Here is a 22,506-nt window from a genome sequence, read left to right on the forward strand (position 1 = left end):
GAGTCTGCAGCTTGTTAAGATCTAAGCTCTAAACCTGCAACTCTTGCTTAGCCCCATCATCAATGCTGGTTTTTTGTGGGGCTCACGCTTGTCCTGGTGAATTTTGGTAGTTCTCTTGGGATAAAAGAGGATACAGATTCTCAGCTTTTGTCTTTTTGTTCTTTGATATGAGGAGGCAGAGGGTAATTTGACAGCACACTTAAATCTTGTTTGTTATGGAATAGTACCAAGGTTCAACAGTCATCATTCTGTATTTAAAAGCTGCACTATGAATCTGTGCTTTATTTCTGTGCTTGTGAATGTGGGTTGGTGTTAAAATGCAGATCTGGAGTACCTAGGACAACTCTATTGCCTCTGCTAGGGAAGGTCGTGGGGTCTTGTAGAAGTCCAGGGATGGCATCTAAAGTAATGCCATGATCCATTGTTCTTCTTTTTGAGAGCTTGCAATAGCAACAGTTTTAACTGTGTTAATCCCATGCAACTTCGAGGAAATGGAGAACTTCCAAACAAATAAAAATGCTATGTTGGATTGCACCGCATACCAAATGTTACTCTGCTGACTTATTTTAGAGCAGTGTTTTCAATCCTAGGTTTGCCATGTCAAACACTTTGTGTTTATTCATGTGAAAGGTTCCATGGCTCGGTTAAGTCATGAGATAAGGTTACATATGCCTTATCGTGTGGAGGCTCTGCCTGAGGTAGAAACACCTCTGGAGCACTGTGATGACGTGGCTGTCTTTATCACATGCAGCAGAGCCTAGCTTATCTCTGCCTGTGGAATTCAGCAAAAAGGAAAAGGAAAACAGTGACACCTTGGCTGGCAGTAGAGCAGAGGTCAAAGGGGCTGTTTGCAAAGGAGAGGATGAGCAGAGAGGCACTGGGAAGAGCACAGCTGGTCCTGAGCTTGAAGCAGAAGAATGGTGGATCCGTGTTGAGGCACAGGCCTGTGCAAGAGGAATGGCAGCCTGAATAGAAGGGCATCTGCATCTGCGTTGTTCTCTTTGCCCCTTCATGTTCATAACAGCTCATGGATACATGTTCCCTTGTGCTGCAGCTCAGGAAAACTGAGCCAACAGTGTGCATTATCCTGTGCTGCGTCCAAAGAAGTGGGATCAGCAGAGTGAGGAAGGGGATTCTGTCCCCTCTACTCCAGTCTTGTGAGACCCCACCTGAAGCCCTGTGTCCAGGTCTGGAGTCCTCAGCACAAGAAGGACGTGGATCTGTTGGAGCGGGTCCAGAGGAAGCCACAAGGATGATCAGAGGGCTGGAGCAACTCCCATACGAGGACAGGCTGAGAGAGTTTGGATTGTTCGGTCTGGAGAAGAAAAGGCTCCAGGGTGATCTTAGAGTGGCTTCCAGTACTGAAAGGAGCTACAGAAAAGCTGGGGAGAGGCTCTTTGTCAGGAAGTGCAGGAATAGGATGAAGGGGAACGGTATTAAGCTGGAAGAGGGGAGATTTAGGTGAGATATTAGGAAGAATTTTTTTTTTTTGTGAGGATGGCGAGGCACTGGCACAGGCTACCCAGAAAAGCTGTGGTTGCCCCATCCCTGGAGGTGTTCAAGGCCAGGTTGAATGGGGCTTTGAGCAGCCTGATCCAGTGGGAGGTGTCCCTGCCCATGGCAGGGTGGGGTGGGACTGGATGGGCTTTAAGGTCCTGTCCAGGCTAAACCACTCTATGATTCTGTGAAAACACTTATCTTGAGACTGGTGCTGCAGGAGGTTGTGTGTGTTGATTGTGGCCTGCAGAGTGTAGACTAACCCTTAAGCTTCGGTCTTCTGTCATAAGTGAGACTTGCAAGCTGCATTGGGTTCTGGGAAGACACTGCTTAGTAAAACTGCATTAGCAGAGGCTTTTATGACACATTGGAAAAGAAGAGAGGATAAGGGTAGTTGCACTAAATCCTGTTGCCCATGGATTGTTTGCATTGGCATATAAACCCTCCCATAGCTGTAGCTTTCAGTCAACCCACACCTGCTGGATACACTGCTCACATAAGCGACCCTTTACTTATCAAAACTAGGTCCTGCTACTAAGCAGATCACAGCTGTGACTGCAGTTCGCCTTTGCTGTGCCTGCAATTGTGTCCAAAGTGAAAGCTGCATCTTCCTGTGACTTTTCAATTAGGTCAAGGGTTCGTAGGCTGGTATTGGCAAAACGTATGCAGCAGTCATTTTCTGTAGTGCTTTCGTAAACAGGTAATTGCCACTGAAGTAAGCTTGTAGGGATTCTGAGAATGTCTTCAATCATTGTGTGACAAAAGAAAATGATTCCACAGAGGAAAAGAAGTGTTTTGAATGCTTCTACCTTCCCTAGGGTAGACCAAGGGAAAACCATCTGGTCACTCCCTCTAAGATGTCACACATGGGCAGAAAGTCAGTAGAAACGTCATAAACACCTCTAGAATCTGCAGGTATCTTACTGTTACGATAGCAAAAATGGTTCATCTACTGTAGAGCTGTTGCTAAGCAAACTGAACATGTTGGCAATTACCAGCAGTCAGAAGTGATAGCTCTCGGAATGCATAAGTGGGAACTTCCCATATGTAGGTCTTTTTGAAATGACATATGAGTGTTTAAGTAGCGGCTGTATTTGCCATTTTTTATCTCTTGCTAATTTGAAAACTACTTTACTTGTAAAGGAATATTTAAAGGAATTCCAAAGGAATTAAAAAAAAAGTTTAAAAGACTAATTCCCTGGAAATATTTCTCCTGAAGGAATAAAGAGTGAGCTTCAGAAAGTATTACTTCAACAACAGAATCATAGAATAATAGAGTAATTGAATGGTTTGGGTAGGAAGGGACCTTAAAGCCCATTCAGCTCCAACCCCCTGCCACCACAGGGACACCTCCCACTGGATCAGGGTGCTCAAAGCCCCATCCAGCCTGGCCTTGAACAATTCCAAGGAGGCGGTACCCACCATGTCCCTGGGCAACCTGTGCCTCACCACCCTGACAGGAAAGCAATTTTCATTAATTTCTTCCTAATTTCTCATGTAAATCTTCCCCCTTGCAATTTAAAGCTATTACTCCCTCATACTATCACTCCATGCACTTGTAAAAAGTCCCTCCACAGCTTTCCTGTAGACCCTTTCGGTACTGGAAGCTGCTCTAAGGTCTCCCCGGAGCTTTCTCTTGTCCAGGCTGAAAAACCCCAACTCTTTCAGCCTGTCGTCGTATGGGAGGTGCTCCAGCCTTTGTATCATCTCTGTGGCCTCCTCTTGACCCATTCCAACAGTTCCATATCGTTCTTCTGTTGGGCATTCCAGAACTGGACACAGGACTCCAGGTGACGTCTCACAAGACCAGAGCGGAGAGGGTGGAATTCTCTCCCTCACCCTGCTGGCCTCTCTTCTTCTGATGCAGCCCAGGACACAGTTGTTCTTCTGGGCTGTGGGTGCACATTGCTGGCTCAGGGACCAATTTCCATCTGGGCAGCAAGACAATACTATAAATAAGATTGCCTAGAAATGCTTATTGTAGCATCTGGATAAGCTTTTATTTATTTATTTATTTATTTTAAATTTCAGAGCTTAATTATGAATGAATCATTTTAATTTCATAAAATGTAGTTCTGAAAAAGTGTTTTCTGTTTATTTTCTTTTCACTGGGGAGGGGGATGTGAGGAAGTGACTTCGAAGTTTGACTGTCAATAAAACTTGCTTTTTCAGTTTTGAATGCGATTTGGATGTGTTGTGTTGGCAGAAACCTGCAGTGATTTACACCAAATTCTGTAACCATCCTTTTAATTTTCACTTGAAGACTTTATTTTTTGTTAGAAGGAGCCCTTCCTAGCCCTCTGGTGGAGACTGGGTACAAGGCAGCAACTGTCCCAACTGCAAATTCAAGTGTATGACAAGAAATAAATATCTTAGAAAACAGTTACCGTTGAAAAAGGAGCCGTGCAAGCTCATAAGGTAACTACACACCTCCCTTAAAAACGCATTAAAAAAAAGGCAAAAATGACTAAAGACTTAAAGAATATGGTTTGTGCCCCTCCAGGACTCAACAATACTGCTCAAGATTTTGTACTTTGAAGGATGCATTAAACAAATCAGTTCTTCGGTCCCTGATGGGAGTTAGGTAATTCCCTGCCACTTTTAAAAGAGCAAAATGTAACTCCCAGTATCCTGCCTGGACCTTCTTCAGTTAATAAAATAGGTGCTGATGGCTGGAGCTGTGAGTGAACCAATTATACCTGCTTATAATGGCTGCTGCACATATAAAAATAGTCGCAGTGCTAGCAGCATCTCATTCATTACTCTGTGAAACACTGAATATCATGACTTTGAAAAGTGTTAGTGTGACTCATTTTTGTTTAAAAAAAAAAGATAAGACACGTTCACTTTCCCACACAGTTCTTTCTGACAAATTCATTATGCCCCAGCCAGCGCAACCTTACACAAAAATTGATTTATATTTATTATATTTTTTTAAAACTTTAAGTGCAATTTCTGTGCCTCATTGGCGCTCACCAAGAGGATTTGTGACTTGATTGCTTAATGAAGCAGCTCAGAAGGACTACATTATCACTGTAGTTGTGCTTTATGTCTTACAGAAGTGGCATAAAAGTTAACCATTCCTTTTTTGTTCCTGCTTTTCTACAAGCGGGCAGCTTGCCCTTGGTAATTGAATGTGATGGATTGCAGTGTTCAGAGGGAATTTAAAAGGACAAAATTACTCAATTATGGTTTTACCCACTAGGGGGACCCATTGTAACGACTATAAAAGTGGGATCTAAACTTAAAAAATTCCCAACCAGCATAATCAAATGCAAAGTGGTATTTTATACCAGAATCTTTTCACTTTCTTAGTATGCACACACACCTTAAGAACCCGTGGGCCTCTTTCACCCATATAATAGCTATTTGCCAGCTGACATAAAACTTCTATTCAGCACAGGCGAGAATTGAGCATTTTGCACGTACAGAAAGATTGCATTTCTATCTTGGGTCACCTTGCAGACACATTCTCAAATAAAAATGGACAGAAAAAAATATTAATTGCTTGTGATGTGTAAGATTAAGTGAAAAAAATTTATATTCGTTTAAAGATGTGGTACTCATTGTGTTTTCTTTCAGTCCTGGGCAGGGGTTTACAACATTCCTTCCTCTGTCCTGACAATCAAATGGCATCTCAAGGTTTGTTTCGTATGTGATCTTTCCCCCCTTACTTTGCTAGCCCCACCACAACACTCCACTCGCGTAGGCAGATTAGGGAGGGCAAACTGAAAAAAACCAAACAGCAATAAAATGATCTGGAAATTTCTGCATGCAACATTTTTTGATCAATGGTCTCTTCATTTGGTGGCGTTATGCCTCTGCTCTTCTGCCCCTGTCTGGGTCCTCTTGTTCTTTTTATTGCTCTGTCATCCTGTGTCAAGAAGAATTTGCCACTGAAGTTCTAAAAAGTTGGGGACAGTACATTTCCTGGGTGTGACAAAGAAAGTTATTACCTACTGCCTAGAGTGAAGTCACTTTAATCCTGCTTCAAATGCTACTGGTAACTGTGCTTTTTCTCAGAAAGTATGCGTAGCTTTATTCGTCCTTGTTATTTGACACACTTAATATTTCAAATTCTTCTCCCAGGTGTGATGGACGTACGATGCAGTAACTTTTTTTTTTTAACAAAGAGCTTTTTTTTTGAAATGTGCTCAAATAAATTGTTATCTTGAATAAGTGTTTATTTAAGTAAAATTTTCTTCCCCTGCATAAAGGACTGATGAGTGATTGTGCTGTGTGACCCTTTAAAAGCGTATTTCAACAAAGTGCCTATTTGGTTCCTTTCAATGGCCATTTTTGACATGTGCAGAACTTTGGTTTGAAATATTCAGACTGCATCCAAGTAACTGAGGGATTGCAGCTTGATTTCCACAGTGACCTATAGGAGGTCTGCATCTCAGTCATGAGGACCTTTGCCCTTGAACGTAAGGGACTTGCAAATCCCTCTGCTACCACTGGAAAAATAAGCACCCACATGCCCCTTGGAAGCAATTTTAACTTTCTAAAACACATAGTTGTTTTTGCAATTATCCTTGTCCTGTGCAGGAATCTTGTTAGCCTGTGTGTGGTAGATCTCCAGGTATTTTTATTTTACTATGTATTTATCATTCATATGAGTTTAAAATGGGGATAAATACAATTAAACTGCAGCCAAGGCAGTGAGGTTGTGATATGGTCGAAGGAGGAATTTGCATCCACACCTCCCCTATTGATACCAAGCTACCACACAGTGGTGAACATGATGTTGGCAATCCTGTGTAAATCTTTGTGTATCCAACACCAATAATAATGTAAAATATAGAATCAAAGTCATTAGGGTTGGAAAAGACCTCTAAGATCATCCAACCCAACCGTCAGCCCAACACCACTATGCCTACTAAACCAGGTCCCAAAATGCTGTGTCTACACATTTTCTGAACCCCTCCACTGCCCTGGGCAGCCTCTACCAGGGCTTCACCACCCTTTCAGTAAAGGCATTTGTCCTAATATCCAATCTAAACCTCCCCTGGCACAATTTAAAGCCATTTTCTTTTGTCCTATCTCTTGCTTTTTGGGAGAAGAGATCAGCATCAACCACACTACAACCTCTTTTCATGGAGCTGCAGAGAGTGACCAGGTCTCCCAATCAGCCTCCTTCAGACTACACAGCCCCAGGTTCATCAGCTACTCATGTATTTGGAAGGCAGGGACTTGCCCTGTACTTCAGTAAGATGAAGCACAATGGATGGCAGAAACATGCAGATGGGTTTTTTTTTCACTATGGGTTATATTTTGGGAACTTAATTAAATTAAAAATAAATGTGTATAATTTCTCTAGTCCTGCAGTGCTGGACCTAATCCAGAGACCGGTCCCACAGAGTTGTGGCAGAGCAGTAAAGTTAGATGGGCAGCATCAGAATGGAGTGCAGTGGGTGAGGTTTTGTACCCGAGGGTGCTCTGGGCTCTGCAGCAAACACCACAGAAGGGCCATCATCTTCTTGCCACTGCAGTTGTGCAGTCTGGTACCTCAGTGTTCTCCAAGCTTTGCAGGGTGAATTAAGTTGAATAAGGTGCAAAATCACACTCCTTCTGCCTTTTTTGTTACTGTAGCACTTGCTTTTAGCATGGGGGCTCCGGAGACAGAAGGAATGACATCTGAAATTACAGCATCTTTGTACCTGCCTGAAATTTGTCAGCTGAAACCTTGCGTTGTGCTAATTCAAGTTTCATCTGTGTTGAGTAAGCTGGTACCTGTAGCCTCGCTGCTTCTTAGGCTTCATGCAAGGCACAAGATGTGGAGCTGTTGTGCCTCCTGTTGTAGCCCCACAGAGTTGTGGGGAGGGTTTGGGGTTTCTCAGTTTTTGTACTGCGGTGGTTTTAAAGGGCCCTCTGTGGGATCCTCCAGCAGACAACATCTGACAGTGAGTTCATGGTGCTGCACTGAGCCCATCAGACCAGTGGTCACATCCTCAAATAAAAAGAAATCTGCTAATGCCGTTGTATAAAGAAAGGACAACTTATGCAATCTAGTAAGAAATTACTAGCTGTGGACACTGTTTTAAAGCTGCTGTGAACATGTCTGATCAATAAGAATAGGAGATGGAAAGAATAAATGAGCTATAATACCTTAGCAATAACAATATGGCCTTGTTTTAATTCAGAAAAAGCTAGTAACATTTCATATCTTATTGCTCCTGATTGCTAAATGACCACCTAAAAATGTGCAGGGGGTAGGTATTTAAGTCAGATTTCATCTGTGATCATTGAAAGGTTATTATTTATTTGCATTGGCAGATCTAAAAATCAAAATTACTAAAATGTGCTCTTAACCTGCTCTGATGGCAGTCTATAAAATGAGTGCTTTAAAAAAAACCAGAGACCCAGTGGCTGCTTTGGAGGCAGTTTTCCTTTTTGGATTTAAAAAGAAGTATTTACATGGAAGAGTAATGATGCTGAAATTAATAAACTAAGGAATCTTTGCTCTAGAGGGACTGAAACTTGTGTGTTCTGAAATTGATTAAAATGCATTCTCTTTGGCTAGAACTGAAGTTGGTGCCAAAAGAGTGGCCTCAAACTCATGGGGAAGATTTGTTTTGTTGTGTATTTATTTGTTTGTTTGTTTGTTTTCATAGCATACAAACTCTCTGCATAAATAAACACTATACCCTAAATCCAAACTAACCAGGTCAGCAGCCCTGTTTACTCATCCCAATGTGTACAATTACATGAAAACTAATATAAACAAGAATAAAATTATTGCAAAATCTTAATTTTTTTGGTAAATTGTTCCTAGTGTCTGACACTTTTCTACTCTCAGATGCATATTAATATGGCTCAAGAATCTTGCATTTCAATTAGCGTAATGTTAACTGCATTTTGCAATAAAAACAAATTTTTGTAAACTGTAGAATTACTTAAAAAATTCTGTTTTCCATGCACACCTGCTTTCCCTGCTCATTAAAAGCAAGTTTTTGAATACTAATTGGCATCCTCACCCAGCCTCAGAGCTCTGTCCAGGAGTCTATGATACATTTTACCTCTTTGCTGTATTTGCATTTTTAAATCCTACCTTATGAAAGAGAAGCAAAAGTAAATGGTGGGAATTCAATGAAAATAATCCAGAAAATCCATTAGGATCTACTAACTTGCTGTTTCATCTAAATATAAAATATGCACAGCAGTTGTACAACTGTATGTTTATATGCAGCTCTGCATTTTTGACGGAAAAAGAGAGCTTTCTTAATATAGCCTAAAGTGTGATTTCACTTGGAAAAGTGAATCTGTAAACTTAGCATCATGTTTATTGTCTTAATGACTTTTCAGATTCCAGACTTGGTTTGTACGCTGGCAGAGTGACTTGTTTATCCTAACTACAAGCTCAGCCTGGGGTCAGCAAGTCTCGCTATGTTCAAAGGCCCAAACTTAATGCGATTGTACATCTGTGGGAACAGCTCCATGATTCAACATCTTATCAAGTTGCCACATCAATCCTAGTTTGCGGTATATGGGACTATGAAATAGCCACTGTCTTTCTCCAAGTTTCTCCACCCTGTATTGTGTTTTCCTGTCCTCCTCCCTGCTGTTTTCCACACAAAAGGGAGTTCACTGAAGCATCTGGTTTGCCCCCAAAGTGCTAACCTTTTGAAGAAAGGCTGAAAGAAACCAGCGAGGTTTTCAAAGGAAGGAGATATTTAACTTGTCTTGTTTCTAACATAAGGTGAGGATGCGTTAAAGGAATCATTCAACAGGAGCAGCATCCTTCTTCAAGCAGCCTGCCAATACAAACAGCTCTGCTCATCCTCAAGGCACTTTCCAGATGGATTCGAACCACCATGGTCTCATCCCTGGGAATGTGCAGGTTTGGGTTAACTTGATATGTGCTTGTCCTTGACACCTGAGACAGCCCTGAAGGCTTTTTACAAGGGCATGTAGTGAAAGGATGGGAGTGGGGGAATGACTTTAAATTGGAGGGGAGAAGGTTTAGATTAAATATTAGGAAGAAATTCTTCATGAGGAGAATGGTGAGGCACTGGCCCAGGTTGCCCAGGGAAGCTGTGGCTGTTCCATCCCTGGAGGTGTTCAAGGCCAGGTTGGATGGGGCTTTGAGCAACCTGATCCAGTGGGAGGTGTCCCTCCACATAGCAGAGGGTGGAACTGGATGGGCTTTGGGGTCCCTTCCAACCAAAACCACCCAATGATGCTATGATTCAATGATTCTTTGCTAGGAAGCTTGTGGTAAGCCCATCTGTGATCCACCCTCATGCCACTCTGAAAAAGGCTGCAAGTTACTATGTTCACTAATGCTGTGGCCATTTAATGTGATGATACATACAACTTTTGATAAAACCCACTGATTCAGCTCTTGTGAAGGGGAGAGTGCCCTATGGTCCTGGCACCATGTAATCCAAGGCATCTCACCCAACAGAAAGTGGAGCAGGTGCTTGAGCATTGGCTTTCTACCACTGCAGACTTTGTAAGGATATGATGTTGAATTTTCTTTTTTTTTTTTTTTTTTAATAAATGCATTTTGAATGACATGACAGGCTGCTGCTTCAGCATTGTGTAATGAGATCATTTGGTTCCAGCTAACAGGAGCTAAGTACCCTTTGTACTGCAGGATAACTCGATGGATGTCCTGCCTAACACCTACACTAAACCGCTTTTCCATTCTGCAAGGTTTGCGTGTATTGATGGACGGGTTTTGGTGTTGGATTCTTTTTTTTTTTCTTTAATAACTTTGCTTTGGAGTGCTGAAAAATCTGAAGAGAAATTAAGTTGTTGCTGAAAAACCAAACAGGCTGCCATCCCTTTTTATTTTCTGGGCTAAAGTCCAATTTTGCACAGCAGTTGCAAGGAAAAAGCAAACGCATCACTAGATTCAGCGAGAAATATTGTAACAGTGTGTAATCTCTGTCAAGATAAAATTGCTTTGTGATTTACATTACAATAAATCCTGACCTTTAAGTGCTGCAGACTAAGCTAATCTGTGAAGTACTTTATTCTATCACTGAATCAGCATGTGAAGCGGGAGCAAAGTGACTGTGTTCGTCCCACTGTGGTGCTGCTGAAGAGCAAGTAGGAAAGCAGATTATGGTGCACCACTCCATGTGCATCGCCACAGTGATGCAATTGAAATCTCTAGTGTGGATTAATAGAGTTACTTGCCACTGCTACTGGAAATATAAATTAAGATTTCTATAAATACAGAGCATATATAAAAACTGACATAAATCAAGATATGTAGAATTAAGCTTAAAAAATCAGGCTGACTTTCTAACATTAATTTGCTAATAGCTCATTCCCTCTCTTTCTTGTTTTTCTTTTCTTTTCTTTTTGTGTGTGTGTGTGTGTTTAAGGACAACTTGTGCATAGATATTTCAGCCTTAATTTAAAATTTTTGACCTTTGCCACACAAATTCTCACTTGGAGAGTAGTTTGGGTGTAGCTTTTTGTTCTTGCATTTCCTCTGGCACTTAAGTGAGTCTTCTCCTATTCTATTTTTGCATAAAAATATCCTCAGAATGAATATTTTGGGGATTGTTTAATTATGTATTTACCCAATAGTTCTTACCAGAAAACACATAATACTCACCAGATTCAGTAAGTAGGAAATCAAGTAGTTATTAAAACAGGAATTCTTGACACTTCATCCCATAACACAGCAGTTAGGTTTATTGCGTCATGGTCTACTTAGAGCATTTTTAGCCTATGTGTTTTATATGTGCACTTAGAGGCAATCTTATTATAAAGCACTTAAGCCTATTGAGCCAATCAGATTTGCAGACTAGGAACATATTATAAACTCTGTAATTTTGCATACAGAGCATCTCGTGCTGTGAAACTAACTGCTCTTTAAAGCTTTTCATGCCACTGCTGGACTACCTTGCTTTAATGTCTGTTGAAATGTTGGGAAGAATTTAACATTGATGGAATGAAGTTTGTCTGGATATTTTTCCAATCTTTCTGTCACATGGCATTTTCTTTTTTAATTTCATTACAAGGTGTGCTAAGACCACTTATATTGTCAGAAATACGTCATTATATGTTGTAAAATCATATTATAATAGAATCATAGAATAGTTTTGAGTTGGAAGGGACCTTAATGATCATCTCATTCCAACCCCTCTGCCATGGGTAGGGACACCTCCCACTAGATCAGGCTGCCCAAGGCACCTCCAGGGATGGGGCAGCCACAGCTTCCCAGGTCGTGAGGCCAGTGCCTCACGACCCTCATGGTGAAGAAATTCTTCCTTGTACCTAGTCTAAATCTGCCCCTCTCTGGTTTATAGCCATTTCCCCAACCCTATCACTGCATGCCTGTATAAAAAAGCCCTCCACAGTCTTTTCCAGCTTCCTTCAGGTACTTTAAGGTCACTATAATGCCTCCTTGAAGCCTTCTCCAGGCTGAACAGCCCCAACTCTCTCAGCCTGTCCTCATAGCAGAGGTGCTCCAGCCCTCTAATCATCTTTGTAGCCTCCTATGGACCTGTTCCAGGAGTTCCATATCCTACTTAGGCTGAGGATTCCAGAACTGGACACAACACTCCAGATGATGTCTCACAAGAGAGGAACAGAGGGGCAGAATCACCTCCCTCAACCTGTCAGTTATCTTAGAGATTTCATTTGTCTGTGTATCCTTTGTTGCATCTTTTGAATGGGATTTATGTATGTGTATTGTATATTTGTTGCATATCCTGTATTATACCTATGTTATATACACATATATTTATATATGTTTTGCTGGTTGGATATTGAATGTGTGTGTCTATATAAATGTTACATGTAAATAAGAAAATCCATCAAGCCTGCATTTGGATGTGACAATTTGGGACAAGGAAGACAGGAGACTCATAGGAAACAGACACCTAAGACAAAGATGGGCACTTGTGTGCAATTTTATGGAAAAGCTAAACGGTGGAAGGACAAGGGAAAACACTGTCCCAAGAGAAAGAACTGTGAAAGCTAAATTATCTAAATCATAGTAAAGGGGAAGCTGGTCTGCAATATAAGATTTCCAGTTTTACCCAAATGCATGTCAAATATATTGTAAATATTTTACTTTTATTTTACAGTTAAATGTTTTAAAGTTGTAGCAGAATTTATTCATGTCTTTGGGGTGAAAGAGGAAGGAAGGGACAGCAGGTCCAGGGAGGTTGTTCTCCCTCTGTACTCGGCACTGGTGAGACCGCTCCTCGAATCCTGTGTTCAGTTCTGGGCCCCTCACCACAAGAAGGATGTTGAGGCTCTGGAGTGAGTCCAGAGAAGAGCAACAAAGCTGGTGAAGGGGGCTGGAGAAGAGGTCTTACGAGGAGCGGCTGAGAGAGCTGGGGGTGTTTAGCCTGAAGAAGGGGAGGCTGAGAGGAGACCTCATTGCTCTCTACAACTACCTGAAAGGAGGTTGTAGAGAGGAGGGAGCTGGCCTCTTCTCCCAAGTGACCGGGGACAGGACAAGAGGGAATGGCCTCAAGCTCCACCAGGGGAGGTTCAGGCTGGACATTAGGAAAAAATTTTTCACAGAAAGGGTCATTGGGCACTGGAACAGGCTGCCCAGGGAGGTGGTTGAGTCACCTTCCCTGGAGGGGTTTAAGGCATGGGTGGACGAGGTGCTGAGGGACATGGTTTAGTGTTTGATAGGAATGGTTGGACTCGATGATCCGGTGGGTCTCTTCCAACCTGATTATTCTATGATTCTATGATTCTATGACACGGAGGAATTTTTTTAATCTAAAGTTTTTAACATTTTGATTTGAAGTCTCCTGGAGGTCTTGGAGCACAGAACTTTATGTTTTAAACTATTGCTGTGTTGATCTGTCTGAAAAATATGTCAGCCCATTTGATTTCCTTACTGCTGAAGATGTGTGGGTGTCTGTTATACATAGTTACGTAGATTTCTTAAATAAAAAAAATATCCATGGAAACCTTTGACCTCTCCATCACATCCTGTGTAGCCCAGGGCAATAGCACAGACATAATCCCAGCATGGATCTTCATTTGGCATCCAAAACACAAAGTGGAAAGGAGCTCTGTTGAGATAGACGGAATTATTGTATATGCAATATACAATACAGGTGCCATGGTTGACAGAGTCCCAAACAGAGATCATTGAGTAATTTCTGATTTTTTTTTCCTTAAGACAAGTTTAGATGCTGTTTAAATCAGTGCTTTTTCAACAAAACCATTTTCTGAAAATGGTTTCTTTCAGTTCCATTTTAATTAAGAAACACTTTTGACAGAAGGATTTTAAATTGCTAGACTGAATCAATTTGACATTTTTTTAAAGCTTAAAAATCCCAGTTCAGCAATCCAAACAACTTCTTTGGAAACTTAAGGTAACTGCAGCTTAAAAGCAGCTAATATTAAAACGGAAGTTTTAGAAAGTTTTGAAAAAGAGCAAATTGGAGAAATTTCCCAGATTTCAACTGTTGGCTTGTTTTTTTGTTCCTTTGCTCTCACCTTTGATGATTTCCATTGAGATTTCACAGGTCTGACTCCTGATTTATCAGGGGTATGTTCGCCTGCAGTAAGTGTCCATGATAACATGCACATTTCAGGTAACAGTGACACTGCCAAGGTCACATTTATACTGATGGACATGTTGAAGAGTGATACTGGACCACTTATAGATGCTAAAGGTCTATTGTTGATTTCAAAGAGTTTGTGTAAGCTGTTCTGCATGCTTCTCAAAAAAAAAAAGATTCTCCTTCTCCTTCTCCTTCTCCTTCTCCTTCTCCTTCTCCTTCTCCTTCTCCTTCTCCTTCTCCTTCTCCTTCTCCTTCTCCTTCTCCTTCTCCTTCTCCTTCTCCTTCTCCTTCTCCTTCTCCTTCTCCTTCTCCTTCTCCTTCTCCTTCTCCTTCTCCTTCTCCTTCTCCTTCTCCTTCTCCTTCTCCTTCTCATTTCATTAAGGCTGTAGTTTTAGTTTCCAGCCTGCAAGCCTTTTTCCTGTCATTTCCCTCTCCCCTTCCCCCGGGGGTGAGAGTAGGAAGGGATTTGGGAGTGCAACTGCTCAGTTCTAGGCACTGAAATTTAGCCTGGTGGTGTTAAATAGTGACACTGCATTATATAATTTCAGTAGGAGCTGGCTGAACCTCTGCTTGTAGGAAGAAATAAGAGTGGGTGCCTGAAATAAGAGCTGGTGATAACTGCCTTTTAAAGCCCCCCTCTTCTCTTCCTGAGGTCCTTTGTACCTGTAAGTACTCAACCACAGCCAGGTAAGGAGTCATGTTAGCCATTGGTAAGGCCAACCAGGGAGTCATCCAGCCACAAAACTGGAGAGTTGTGAAAAGAAAGGGAGGGAGACAAAGCTGTTTCATGCCTCCACTCGGTAGGGAGCTTTCTGCTTCAGAAATGCAAGTATTTAGGGAAAAAAACTATTTTCTTGAGTGCTAACTAATCTAGGGGGTTTCCACATGACAAAGAAAGACTATAAGGGGACTTACGCTGATCAGATCTACTGGGTTTGCTTATTGTATCCCCTTTCTCATAGTTCTGTGTTTCTCTATTCATTACTCTTCATGGTAAGTAGCTGAGTATTCAGTACCTCCAGTTGAAGTTCATTCATATCCTTTTCTGCCAGTTTGGTACCTGGAATCTAAAAGAGGTTCTTTAGCCTCCTTCTATTAACCTTGATCTTCTAAACAAAATGCACGTGGTCATCTGAAACAGGCATGCAAAATTGTTCTCTCAAAATAATCTGTACCAAGGCCTCTCTGGAGAAGCAGATGTACCTGTCCATGTACATAGGCATTTTACAATAGCTTGTCCTGAGCTATTCCTTGTGCTTCCATGCAATATGACCTTAAATATTTTATCAGGACTTAAAATAAAGAACTCTGCCCATTTGCCTATAATTAGTGCGTTTTTTTTCCTCCTTTATATTAATTTATAATTTTTACTCCATTTTATAGCAACTGTATTTTTTGTAAACTTCTGGATTTTATTTTCTTTTAAAAACAACTTATTTTCAAGCAAACAGAAAGCCAGGATGACGAATGCAAAGTGTTTTCCACTTTATTTAAAATTCCTTGGTGACCCCCAAGAGCTAGCTAATGCCAGTGTGATGCAGACATCTGGCCTCCTAAATTATACTGTCCTATTCCTGCCAGTTCATGTGGGTATTGCTCCTGGGCACAACCCCCGAAAATAAGTTGTTTCTCACATTAATTAAAAAAAGTGGCTGTGTGGGACAGAGGAATTTTAAGTCCTTCTGTGAATCGAGCAGCTCCTCTTAACCTCCGTGATCTGTTCACAAAGGTTCAGAAAGCAATCACTGGAAGGAAGATATCTATACTTTTTCTCTCTCTTTTTTTAACTTCCCAAGATGAAAAGAGATATTTTCTTTTCCAGGGAACAAAGGCTTGTGCTTGCAGCCATCAGCCTCCTCCCATTCATCGGTGGTTTGGGAAGGGTGGACGCAGAGGGCTGTGTTGTTTGCTGGCTGTGGCTCTCCCTGTGCATCGTTTGGTGAAGTCCAATCTCTTGGCTGATGTACATGGAATGTGATTTTCATCCACTGGGCAAGGACGGGCTGCAGATGTCACAGGCAGCACAGCATCAGCTTGTAGAAGTGGGTTTTGAGCAGCAACTGCTTGTTGGGGAGAAAACAAAATCAAAACGACATCACAAACATATGAGGTGAGGACACAGTCAGTAAGGAAGTGCAAACCACACTCTCCTGCAATTCTTTGCCACGTCGGTGGTCCTAGTGCCTCAATAATGATGGTTATAAGTAGGCTAATTGCTCCTTAGTGCACTGAATTTTCTACCTAGCTATTATGGCTTTCAATGATACTGAAAGTCCAAGTCATTCCTGAAATTGGTATTTCCACCTGCTGCCCGTCAAGACATCCATCCTGCCTGGCACATGGTGCTCTTTCAGCCCTCCTCACCTTTCCAGGCTTGGTCTCACAAGCTGTCCACCTCCACAAGCTGTCACCCTCCATCTGCAAGAGACCCACAACCACACAATGACTTTTTGGGTGAATGGTTTTTGGGTTTTGTTTCTGATCTGATTTGCCTAATTTGGCCTTAATTTTTTTACTATGGACAAATGAGTGACTGCTACTCAGCCCATTCAACTAAATCTCTGTGTTAGTTTCAAAACGTTAAGGGCAAAATACAGGAGTCTCTCATAGACGATGTAAGTCATCTTTGAGAAGAGGGTGCTGGCCTCTTCCCCAAGTGACAGGGGACAGGACAAGAGGGAATGGCCTCAAGCTCCGCCAGGGGAGGTTCAGGCTGGACATTAGGAGAAAATTCTTTACAGAAAGGGTCATTGGGCACTGGCACAGGCTGCCCAGGGAGGTGGTTGATTCACCTTCCCTGGAGGTGTTTAAGGCTCAGGTGGATGAGGTGCTAAAGGGCATGGTTTAGTGTTTGATAGGAATGGTTGGACTCGATGATCTGGTGGGTCTCTTCCAACCTGGTTATTCTATGATTCTATGATTCTAAGTGCGTATTTTGCTGAGCGATGGGGCTAGAATGGGCACACGGAGAAGGGGGAGAAAGGGACAAAACACAGAGGGACAGACAACTGAATTGTCTTGTGACCACGTATCTGGCCTGCCTGTCAAGAACTGCTGCAAAAGAGAGGGTTTGCTGTAGGCTTTTTGACATCCTAGTGCCAGAAGAAGTTAAATTTCACACGTTAAATAAAGCCTGTACAAGTGATTTGGGTCTTAATACTATTTTGCAATCCCAGATCATTGTCTGTGCATCACTTTTCACCTTGCTTCTTAACTGTTTTTCTGATATGATCCTGCAAATAATGCTGATACACAAGAAACAACTGTATTGGTTTCCTTTCTCCTGTGATATCCAGCAGCGACAATGTCCCTGGTGCAGGACAGCAGCAAGAGACCAACGTACTTATGGTCTCAGTGGTCTGTAGCAAGGTGGTGAACTGAATAATTGAGGGTACTGGAGGAGCTGTACCCATGCATGTTGCCATTTCCATTAAACATGCTTGGCTCCTTCTCCATCTCCTCCTTCTATCTTAAAATTATGTGACCAACCTGTGTAAATTCAGAGTCTTCTCACCCTTTTTCTTTGCCTATTTTTTTTTTTTTGGCTAAAAACTGACACGGCAGAAATAATTCTGAGGCCTCAGGAAGAGTCCACTGCTGGAAAGAACAAAACCTGTTGTGTTATAAGCCTTCATGAATCCATATTTATGGGCCTCTTTTTTGATTTTTTTGATTAAGATGGGTACATCAGCAGTGTCTATTGTTTTAAGTAAGAGGAAAAACAAAAGCCAAATCAACCCTGTGCACAATCAGAAAATAAATGATGGAAGTCTATTCATTTTAGAAATAGTGTTAATATTCCTGGATAGATTATACACAGCTTGAAATAAACAAACATCCACAATAGCAATTTAGATAATTGTATTTCCTTTTTTAAATTTAGATTTATACAATATTAACTGTAGAAAGACCAATAATGTCAAGAACTGTGGAAAAATATTTTTCATTAGGAAAAGACATGCTGGAAATTTATTCTGTCTCTGAGTTCTGCAAACAAGCTGGCAGTTCACTATAAAACAAAGCAAATACTGAGTTTGTGAAAAGTTGTTTTCTCTCTGTAACTTCCTGAATGTTGCCCTAACTGGATTTTCAAATTGGTTTCTGTGGTCTTCAGTTATGCACAGCAGAAGAAATTGCAGGCATCTCTTGAGCTGAAAGAGTATTTTTAGATGTTTTGTGGGCTGTGTATCAATTACTTTATAACATAGAGTTAGTAAGGAATGCATGAAATATATTTAGTGTCTTTAGAGAGTATTTTAGGAGCATTTGATTCTGACACATGGAATATAATTTAAAGAGATGCAAGTTACATCATTATAAAATTATATATTGAGAAAACACCACCACAAAAAAAATAAAAGCCAATAAAAAAAACCATGAAGAAAATCCTTTGAACCCTGCCTTGAGGTATCCACCCTTGAAAAGAGTGGAAGTTTTCACTAAAGAGTCTTTGCTTTCCATTCAGTGGAAGCTTTTGGAAGATTACACAACCTGTGATTTTTCTATAAATTATTGTTGTATCAGTGGTTATGTTAATGCTGGTGGCATTACTAGCTGACTGTTCAGTTAGCCTTAAAATAACTCTCAGACATCTCCCAGTTTCCTTGGCTTGCCCTGTCTCTTGTTGTGTGGAAAAAGGAGGTAGAGGAGCCCTGCTTTTCAGATGACAGAATAGTTTGGGTTGGAAGGGACCTTAAAATCATCTAGTTCCAACACCCCTGCCATGGGCAGGGACATCTTCCCACCAGGTTAGGCTGCCCAAGGCTCCATCCAACCTGGCCTTGAACACCTCCAGGGATGGGGCAGCCGCAACTTCTCTGGGCAACCTGTTCCAGTGCCTCACCACTCTCATGGTGAAGAAATTCTTCTGTCTACTCTAAATCTGCCCCTCTCCAGCTTACACCCATTCCCCCTAGTCCTATCACTACATGCCTGTATAAAAAGCCCCTCCACAGTCTTCTTCTGCCCCCTTCAGATACTCGAAGTTTGCTGTAATGTCTCCTTGAAGCCTTCTCTTCTCCAAGCTGAACAGCCCCAACTCTCTCAGCCTGTCCTAGTATGGAAGGTGCTCCAGCCTTCTGATCATGCTTGCAGCCCTCCTCTGGAGCTGTTCCAGCAGCTCCATCTCCTTCTTATGTGGAGGATTCCAGAATTGGACACAATACTCCAGAAGAGGTCTCACAATAGAGGAAGAAAGGCGCAGATTCACCTCCCTCGACCTGCTGGCCACATTTCTTTTGATGCAGCCCAGGACGCAGTTGGCCTTCTGGGCTGCGGGTTCACATTGCTAGCTCATGTCGAGCTTCTCATCAACCAGCACCCCAAGTCCTTCTCGGCAGGGCTGCTCTCCATCACATCATCCCCCATCCTGTACTGCAAATGGGGATTGCCCTGATCCAGGTGTAGGACCTTGCACTTGGCCTTCTTGAACCTCATGAGGTTCTCACAGCCCCACTTCTCCAGCCTGTCCAGGTCCCTCTGGATGACTTCCTGTCCTTCTGGTGTGGCAACTGCACCACTCAGATTGGTGTCATCTGCAAACTTGCTGAAGGTGCACTCAATTTTCTCCTTCATTTTTTTTATTTTCTTAAATACAGGAACAGGTAAAATGTTTTGTTATTATGAGGTTGTATAATTATTTTTTATAATAATAAAAACAGAATAATAAAAGTTTCTTATATGAATAGTTAAGGAATTAAGCCTAGGCTTCAATGTTGTCCCAAATGTCATTGCAATGAATGGGTTGGCAGCGGCATGGGTGACCAGGTACATCGGTTGCATGCGCTAATTATAGCTTTCTAACGGAAGAATTAGAAAAAATTTCAGATGCCCTCCCTAGTGCCAAAGAATATCTGGGAAGACTGAGAGCAGAAAAACCTTCCCCAGATTATACCCAGAGCTGCTGACATGGTCAGCACAAGTGAGCCCCAGTTCAGTGCCTAAGAGGCAGTTTGCACAATGATTCCTCCTGCAGGCTCAGTCCTAATCAGTTCAGTGGTGTTCAGTGCTAAATCCAGATACCTAATGGGCAAAAAGAGGGGTTTTATAAGCCCAACAGAAAATCCTTCATCTCTGAAGTTTCTTTTATGCAGGTAAATGAGCCAATTAATTTGAGTACATTATAGAATCATGGAATACTTTGGGTTAACAGGGACCATTACAAGTCATCTAGTCCAACCCTCTTGTAGGAACAGGGACATCTTTAACTCAATCAGGTTGCTCATATCCCCATTCAACTGGACCTTACATGTTTCTAGGGATAGACCTCCACTACCTCCATGGGAAACCTGTGCCAACGTCTCATCACCCATATTGTAAAACATTTCTCCTTTATATCCAGTCCAAATCCGTTTTCCCTTAGTTTAAAACCATTCCTCCTTGTTTTACCACAACAGGCTTTGCTGAGAGGTCTGTCCTCATCTTTTCTGTAGCCCTTTTCAGTTCTGGAAGCTGCTCTAAAGTCTGCCTGGAGCCTTCTCTTCTCCAGCCTGAACAACCCAAACTCTCTCAGCTTGTCCTCATACGGGAGGTACTCCAGCCCTTGGATCATCTTTGTGGCCTCCAAGATCCATGTCCTTCCTGTGCTGAGGCCTCAAAAGCTGGAGTTCCAGCTCCACAAGTTCCAGGTGAAGTCTCACCAGAGCTAAGTAGAGTGATAGAATCATCTCCCTTGACCTGCTGGCCAATTAATTACCATTAATTAATTTTTAAACCAGTCTGAAAGAACTGTCAAGGTGGTGTTTTGTTCTTTGTGAATAACCATGAGGCACTGTGAGCTTGGAAAGGTTATACTTTGGGTAGCAGGGAGGAGAACTTTGCCTATCACCTTTTTGTGTGATTTTTATCAGGAGAAGCTGGTGATCTGCCCAGAAGGATCTTCCTGAAATTAAGGTATGGGAGGGGGTGTAGTGGGGAGGATCACTGGTGATGGAAGGGATCGTTTCCACCCACTTAAACCATACCCAAAATTTACACCTGTGCATATAAATTTAGTGTCTGGATGTACAGGTGGCTATTTGAGGAGACAGTTGCCCCTTTCAACCTACTTATGCAAATGCTGGGCAGATACGCATTTTGCAGTCACCACTCAGACAATGAAGCTCTAGTTAAAAAGAACATCTCTCGACTGAAAATTTTCCACCCAGATCTCAGGAGATGTCTAGTAGTGACTGCTTCTGGTTGGAAACAACTATTCTTAGATCCTTTTAAAATTTCTACTTTCAAAATGAGCCATAAAGTTTCAGATGTTAAAAAAAAAAAAAAAAAGCTCTTAAAAAAGTAGTTACTCTGTCAAACCTCACTGAGTTCCCAGGCTGTTATTTCTTCTAACCAGTGTAACTGACCCATCCCTTCTGGTAACCACTGAACAACCTGGAAATACCTACTAAAAAGTGACTTCCTCATCCTAAATGGTTGTATTTCGTCTCTTAAGGTGACCTCTGAGTTAGTTATAAGCAGTTGGCACTGCCCTCAGTAAAGCTTTGTCAGGCTCCTCTGCTGTTATCAAGGAATCTCAGCACAGTCTCATGTACTGGGATGGACCTGCAGAGGCTTCGGGACTGCTAGGAACTGTTTGGGGCTTAAGCTTTTTAAAAGGGGAAGTCTAAAACCAAGATGAAAAAAATATCTTGAGAATATATTTAATTCTGTGAGGGGCTTAGACACCATAGTAAGATCATAGATTTATAGGATGGTTTGGATTGGAAGTGACCTAAAAGTCCAACAGTTCCAATCCCCCTGCTGTGGGTAGGAGTAGAAGAGCTTTGTCCTTGCCTTATATATTTGCATGTAATACACCGAGTTGCTGATACATATTCATATTTCTCAGAATCATAGAATGGTTTGGGTTGGAAGAGTCATAGAATCATAGAATCACCAGGTTTGAAAAGACCTTCTGGATCATCCTATCGAGTTCCAACCCCCCGCCATGTGCACGGACACCTCCCTGTAGACCAGGCTGCTCAAAGCCCCATCCAACCTGACCCTGAACACCTGCATGGATGGGGCAGCCACAGCTTCCTTGGGTACCTGTGCCTCATCACCCTTATTGTGTACAATTTCTTCCTAATGCGTGGTCTAAATCTTCCCATTTAAAGACATTCCACCTCATCCTGTCACTCTATGCCCTTGTAAAATGTCCCTTCACAGCTTTCTTGTAGCCCCTTCAGGTACTGGAAGGCCGCTATAAGGTCTCCCCAGAGCCTTCTCTTCTCCAGACTGAACAACCCCAACTCTCTCAGCCTGTCCTCATAGCAGAGGTGCTCCAGCCTTTGGATCATCTCCATGGTCTCCTCTGGACCCATTCCAACAGTGATACTGTACCAAGATTACACTGTAGAGATCACATAGGAGCACACTAAGCAATCCGGTGTTCTCCATGTCCTCTTCCTCTATAAAAAGATAATTATGCCCACTGCTTACATATCACAGGACTAGATTATCTCTGATTAATGTAATGAAGCTTCACAACATTTCTCATTGGTACCTGTACAGTGCCACCTTTTCT

The sequence above is a fragment of the Phaenicophaeus curvirostris genome, chromosome Z, assembly GCF_032191515.1.
Source record: "Phaenicophaeus curvirostris isolate KB17595 chromosome Z, BPBGC_Pcur_1.0, whole genome shotgun sequence".
Taxonomy (NCBI): Eukaryota; Metazoa; Chordata; class Aves; order Cuculiformes; family Cuculidae; genus Phaenicophaeus; species Phaenicophaeus curvirostris.